At 55.4% G+C, this 6,000-nt stretch overlaps 1 protein-coding gene across 2 annotated transcripts in view; it reads left to right on the top strand.

Moving 5' to 3' along the window:
- Positions 1 to 3,471: 3,471 nt before the first annotated feature.
- The window catches only part of TREH (trehalase), a 34,296-nt gene continuing 31,767 nt past the window's right edge, over positions 3,472 to 6,000 (top strand). The window contains exons 1-2 of one of the 2 annotated variants that reach the window (XM_089773245.1): positions 3,472 to 3,576; positions 4,749 to 4,924. The gene's annotated coding sequence lies outside the window, so the exon portion shown is untranslated. The remainder of the gene's footprint in view (positions 3,577 to 4,748; positions 4,925 to 6,000) is intronic. The other variant, XM_089773246.1, reaches the window with a different exon arrangement.

Here is a 6,000-nt window from a genome sequence, read left to right as displayed (position 1 = left end):
AAATTAATTGAATTTAAGGAGTGGTCCTGAAAGTGAGGTGTGTTTATAAGAGATGTTACTTTAGATGAGTAACTCTTAAAAGGCTTCTAAGTAACTGAATCTAAATATTTAATTCAGTTTAATAGGACTTGGTTAAGATCACTTACCTCTGCTAGTTTAGAAATGATTTGTCAATCCAGGATAAAAAAAAGAAATTGCCAACCCTTAGAATGAAATCATTTGCCCATCTATAAAGTGTTCTAGTTATCTTTTACACACAAAGGCAAATAAAATAGCTTGTTCTTAAATTATAAAGAGAAGAGAATTCTAACCTAAGGAGGAATCGTGGTCCAGAGACTTAGGAATAGGGTTGCCAGGTGTTCGCTACTGACCCAGACAGTCCAGTATTTTCACCTGCTGGCTGGGGGAGGGGGGGGGAATTCAGAAAATACCACACACCTAAAATTTCCAGTATTTTCTGAACCCCCACTCCCCCCCCGCTAGGAGGTGAAAATCCTGAGTGCTTACCTGGTTCTGCAGGTGAGCTATCTGACCCGGAGCTGGGAGACAAGATGGCAGATGGTTGCCTGCAACCTGTTAGGGCCAAAAAGCCTCAAAAGCATTTATTAAAGGGGGCCATGCTCTTTTTTTTTTAATTTAAAAAAAAATTTTTTTGCTTAACTCTCTGGCTCCCTCTTTTTTTTCTTTGCTCAACAACTTTGGTCTCTTCTCTTCCTCCTCCCGCTTATTTTCCTCAACGGGTAGGGGGTGGGGGTGTGTGTGTGTGTGTGTGTACACACATAAGAACGGCCGTACTGGGTCAGACCAAAGGTCCATCTAGCCCAGTATCCTGTCTGCCGACAGTGGCCAGCACCAGGTGCCCCAGAGAGGATGGACCGAATACAGTGATCAAGCGATTTGTCTCCTGCCATCCCTCTCCAGCCTCTGACAAACAGAGGCCAAGGACACCATTTTATCCCCTGGCTAATAGCCTTTTATGGACCTAACCTCCATGAATTTATCCAGCTTCTCTTTAAACTCTATTATAGTCCTAGCCTTCACCGCCTCCTCTGGCAAGGAGTTCCACAGGTTGACAACATGCTGTGTGAAGAAGAACTTTGTTTTATTAGTTTTAAACCTGCTCCCCATTAATTTCATTTGGTGTCCTCTAGTTCTTCTATTATGGGGACTAATAAATAACTTTTCTTTATCAGCCCTCTCCACACCACTCATGATTTTATAGACCTCTATCATATCCCCCCTCAGTCTCCTCTTTTCTAAACTGAAAAGTCCCAGTCTCTTTAGCCTCTCCTCATATGGACCCGTTCCAAACCCCTAATCATTTTAGTTGCCCTTTTCTGAACCCTTTCCAAGGCCAAAATATCTTTTTTGAGGTGAGGAGACCACATCTGTACACAGTATTCAAGATGTGGGTGTACCATAGTTTTATACAGGGGCAGTAAGATGTTCTGGGTCTTATTTTCTATCCCTTTCCTAATAATTACTAGCATCCTATTTGCCTTTTTGACCGCCGCTGCACACTGTGTGGAAGTTTTCAGAGAACTGTCCACGATAACTCCAAGATCTTTCCTGATTTGTCGTAGCCAAATTAGCCCCCATCATACTATACGTATAGTTGGGGTTATTTTTCCCGATGTGCATTAGTTTACACTTATCCACATTAAATTTCATTTGCCATTTTGTTGCCCAATCACTCAGTTTGGTGAGATCTTCTTGGAGTCCCTCACAGTCTGCTTCTGTCTTGACTATCCTAAACAGTTTGGTATCATCTGCAAACTTTACTACGTCACTGCTTACCCCTTTCTCCAGATCATTTATGAATAAGTTGAAAAGGATTGGTCCCAGGACTGACCTTTGGGGTACACCACTAGTTACCCCTCTCCAATCTGAAAATTTACCATTTATTCCTACCCTTTGTTTCCTGTCTTTTAGCCAGTTCTCAATCCAAGAAAGGACCTTCCCTCTTATCCCATGGCCATGTAATTTACACAAGAGCCTTTGGTGAGGGACCTTGTCAAAGGCTTTCTGAAAATCCAAGTATACTATATCTACTGGATCCCCCTTGTTCGCATGTTTGTTAACCCCTTCAAAGAACTCTAATAGATTAGTAAGACAGGATTTCCCTTTACAGAAACCATGTTGACTTTTGTCCAACAAATTATGATCTTCTACATGATTCACAATTTTATTCTTTACTATTGTTTTGACTAATTTGCCCGGTACTGAAGTTAGACTTACCGGTCTGTAATTGCCAGGATCGCCTCTAGAGCCCTTTTTAAATATTGGTGTCACGTTGGCTACCTTCCAGTCATTAGGTACGGAAGCCGATTTAAAGGATAGGTTACAAACCACAGATAATAGCTCAGCAATTTCCCATTTAAGTTTTTAGAACCCTTGGATGAATGCCATCCGGTCCCGGAGATTTGTTAACATTAAGTTTTTCTATTTGTTCCAAAACCTCCTCTAATGACACTTCAATCCGGGACAGTTCCTCAGATTCATCACCCACAAAGGACGGTGCAGATTCAGGAATCTCCCCAACATCCTCAGCAGTGAAGACTGAAGCAAAGAAATCATTTAGTTTCTCCGCAATGGCTTTATCGTCCTTGATTGCTCCTTTTATAGCTCGATCATCTAGGGGACCCACAGGCTTTTTAGCAGGCTTCCTGCTTCTAATGTACTTAAAAAACATTTTGTTATTTCTTTTTGAAGAAAAAGAAGTGTGTGTGTGTGTGTGTGTGTGTGTGGTTTTTTTTTGGGGGGGGGAGAATTGGTATTTTTGGTTAAACCATTAGGCAACCCTACTTAGGGAAGATAGCTGTTGACTTGCTTGTACAGGAAAAGGGAAACATGTTAATTGAATGTAACCTCTTGGTGGTCAGTTTTGTACCTATTCTCACTTTTCCATAAGGCAACAGTCATCCTCTTCCCTGGGTATTACAGTGTAGTCCCTGTTTCTCAGGAGTTCTTCAGTAATAATCCCCCCACTCTTGAATCTATCCCTATCTTGTATAATTTGTGGCTACATCTACATTGCAAGAACAGCTGTTCTTGCACAAAAACTTGCGGAGCGTCTACACTGCATGCGCTTTTCTGCATTTACAGTACAGTGGCAGAACAGAGGGCTGCTTGGCAAGAAGGTCGTGTGGGCAGGCAATGGGGCCTTCTTGCGCAAGAAACCCCTATGGCTACAATGGCCATCAGAGCGTCCTTGCGAAGCGTCCGCACGGCCATGGACACGCTTTGCTCTCCTCTCCCCACCCCCCTTTTTTCCTTTCAACAGAATTTTTTTCCTGGTGTGTGTTTGCTGGGGGGAGGGGCAGGGTATTCTTGTTTCAACCAGCTGGCAACACGACTCTGCCCCCACCAGCCTGCTGGGGCTAGCCACGCTGTGATTGGCTAGCTGCCCTGCACGAATAACCAATAAGAGCTGCCAGGTAGAGCGCGTTCTCCTTTGCCGTGGGGGCGGGGGGGGGGGGGCGAAGAGGAGCCTCGTTTCCCGCGCGGCAGCAAGCGCGAGAAGGTGGCGCCGCTGCCGCCCCTGCGATGGGCGGGGCCCGAGGCTCGCGGGAGCCCGTAAGCGCCCCCCTCCCGCAAGCGGGGCGTGGAGAGCTCCTGGGGGGGGGCTGAGGGAACGCGGGGCGGGGCTGCCGGGGGCGGGAGGGGGGCGGGAGGGGGGCAATGGGGCCGGGGGGGCGGGAGAGGGGCGCGGGAGGAAGGCGGGGGGCGCAATGGGGCCGGGCCGAGGGGGACAATGGGGCGGGGGGGAGGGGCGGGGGGGAAGGCGGGAGGAGGCGGGGGGGGCGGGGGGGCAGTGGGGTGAGGGGGGCGGGAGGAAGGCGGGGGGGGCAATGGGGCGGGGCGGGAGGAAGGCGGGGGGGCAATGGGGCAGGGGGGGCAATGGGGTGAGGGGGGCGGGAGGAAGGCGGGGGGGCAATGGGGCGGGGGGGCAGGAGGAAGGCGGGGGGGGGCAATGGGGCGGGAGGAAGGCGGGGGGGCAATGGGGCGGGGGGGCAGGAGGAAGGCGGGGGGGCAATGGGGCGGGAGGAAGGCGGGGGGAAGGGGGCGGGGGGCAATGAGGCGGGGGGGCAGGAGGAAGGCGGGGGGGCAATGGGGCAGGAGGTAGGCGGGGGGGGCTGCCTTAGTTGCTGGGCTGGCCTGGGCTCACGCTGGGGCTGTTGGGTCTGGGTGCCGTGGCTTGGGGCTCTGCAGGTCCCTGGGAGAGGCCTCCCCAGGGCGCAGGGGCAGTGCGCGGTTCCCTGGTTCACATCCCCCTTTGGTGGGAGCCACGGCCTGTGGGGCTCGGGCGTGGGCAGCAGGCCCTGAGCAGAGGTGCCTGGCTGCACCCTGGCATAGGGACAGACGCTGGCTGTGCGGCAGAGCCTGCTTCACTGGCCTAAGCTACCTGAGGGAACTGCTGCCCAGCTAGAGCCTGCAACCCAACCCCCTTCTCCAGGGGCAACTGGTGATGGGCTGTGACACCTCCGGCCTGGGGAAGGGCGGGGAGACCCCACCCTTTCTCCTACCCCCGCCTCAAGCCATGAGGCCTCTGGGGCTAGCGCAGGGGTGGGCAATAATTTTTGCCCGGGGGCCACTTAAAAAATATTTGAAGTAGCCCCGGGCCACCTGGAAGTAGGCTTGCCAGGTGTCCGGTATTGTACCAGACAGTCTGGTATTTGCGCTATGTCCGGTAAAAAAATAATCAGAATACCAGACCTGCAGTGTCCGGTATTTTCTGATTTTTCCAGCTGCACACAGGACGGAAGCCTGGCGGGGACGGGGAGCAGCTGGGCATCCCAGCTGGGAGGCGGGGCGCGATTGCTGCTGGGAGCCCTCAATTGGTTGAGTGTGAGGAGGAGGAGAAGCCTCCTCGCTCGCTTGTGCGTCCCTGGGAGCCTGCACGGGACAGGCAGCAAGTGCCCAGGTCAGTCCTGCTCCCCGCCCGCCAATTTGCTCACCTCCCCCTTCCCGGCCGGCTGGTTCTCCCCCGCTTCCCCTCCTGATCTTCCCCGGCCAGCCCCCCTGCAGTCCCCCCAGCTCTGCTTCCCACCGGTCTGTTCCTCTTCCTTGATTCCCCTGGCCAGCGCCGCTGCACCCTCCCCCTCGCCCCCGCCAGCTCTGCTTCCTGCTCCCCCTTCCTCCTGGCCAGCGCCGCTGCACTCCCTCCCCCCCCCGCCGCCCTACGCCAGCTCTGCTTCCTGCTCCCCCTTCCTCCTGGCCAGCGCCGCTGCACTCCCTCCCCCCCCCCGCCGCCCTACGCCAGCTCTGCTTCCTGCTCCCCCTTCCTCCTGGCCAGCGCCGCTGCACTCCCTCCCCCCCCCGCCACCCTACGCCAGCTCTGCTTCCTGCTCCCCCTTCCTCCTGGCCAGCGCCGCTGCACTCCCTCCCCCCCCCGCCCCCTACGCCAGCTCTGCTTCCTGCTCCCCCTTCCTCCTGGCCAGCGCCGCTGCACTCCCTCCCCCCCCCGCCGCCCTACGCCAGCTCTGCTTCCTGCTCCCCCTTCCTCCTGGCCAGCGCCGCTGCACTCCCTCCCCCCCCCCGCCGCCCTACGCCAGCTCTGCTTCCTGCTCCCCCTTCCTCCTGGCCAGCGCCGCTGCACTCCCCCCCCCCCCCCCGCCGCCCTACGCCAGCTCTGCTTCCTGCTCCCCCTTCCTCCTGGCCAGCGCCGCTGCACTCCCTCCCCCCCCCGCCGCCCTACGCCAGCTCTGCTTCCTGCTCCCCCTTCCTCCTGGCCAGCGCCGCTGCACTCCCTCCCCCCCCCGCCGCCCTACGCCAGCTCTGCTTCCCACTCGCCCTTCCTCCCGGCCTCCCTTGCAGCCCCTGATCTGCCTCAGCTGTGCTTCCCCCCCCCCTTACTCCCACCCGACCAGCCTTTCTTCCCGTTGGCCCTCCCATCTCCCCTGGCCAGTCCCGTTGCCACCCCCCCACCCCCATTAGCTGTTTCCAGGCACCCCCCCCCCTTCCTGGCCAGCAGCGCTCCTTTCCTGGTCTCCCCCCCAT

This window comes from Pelodiscus sinensis, chromosome 25 (genome assembly GCF_052426305.1).
Source record: "Pelodiscus sinensis isolate ZL-2025 chromosome 25, ASM5242630v1, whole genome shotgun sequence".
In the NCBI taxonomy this organism is placed as follows: Eukaryota; Metazoa; Chordata; order Testudines; family Trionychidae; genus Pelodiscus; species Pelodiscus sinensis.
Note: the sequence above shows the minus strand (reverse complement) of the source record. Positions and strands in the feature narration are given on the sequence as shown.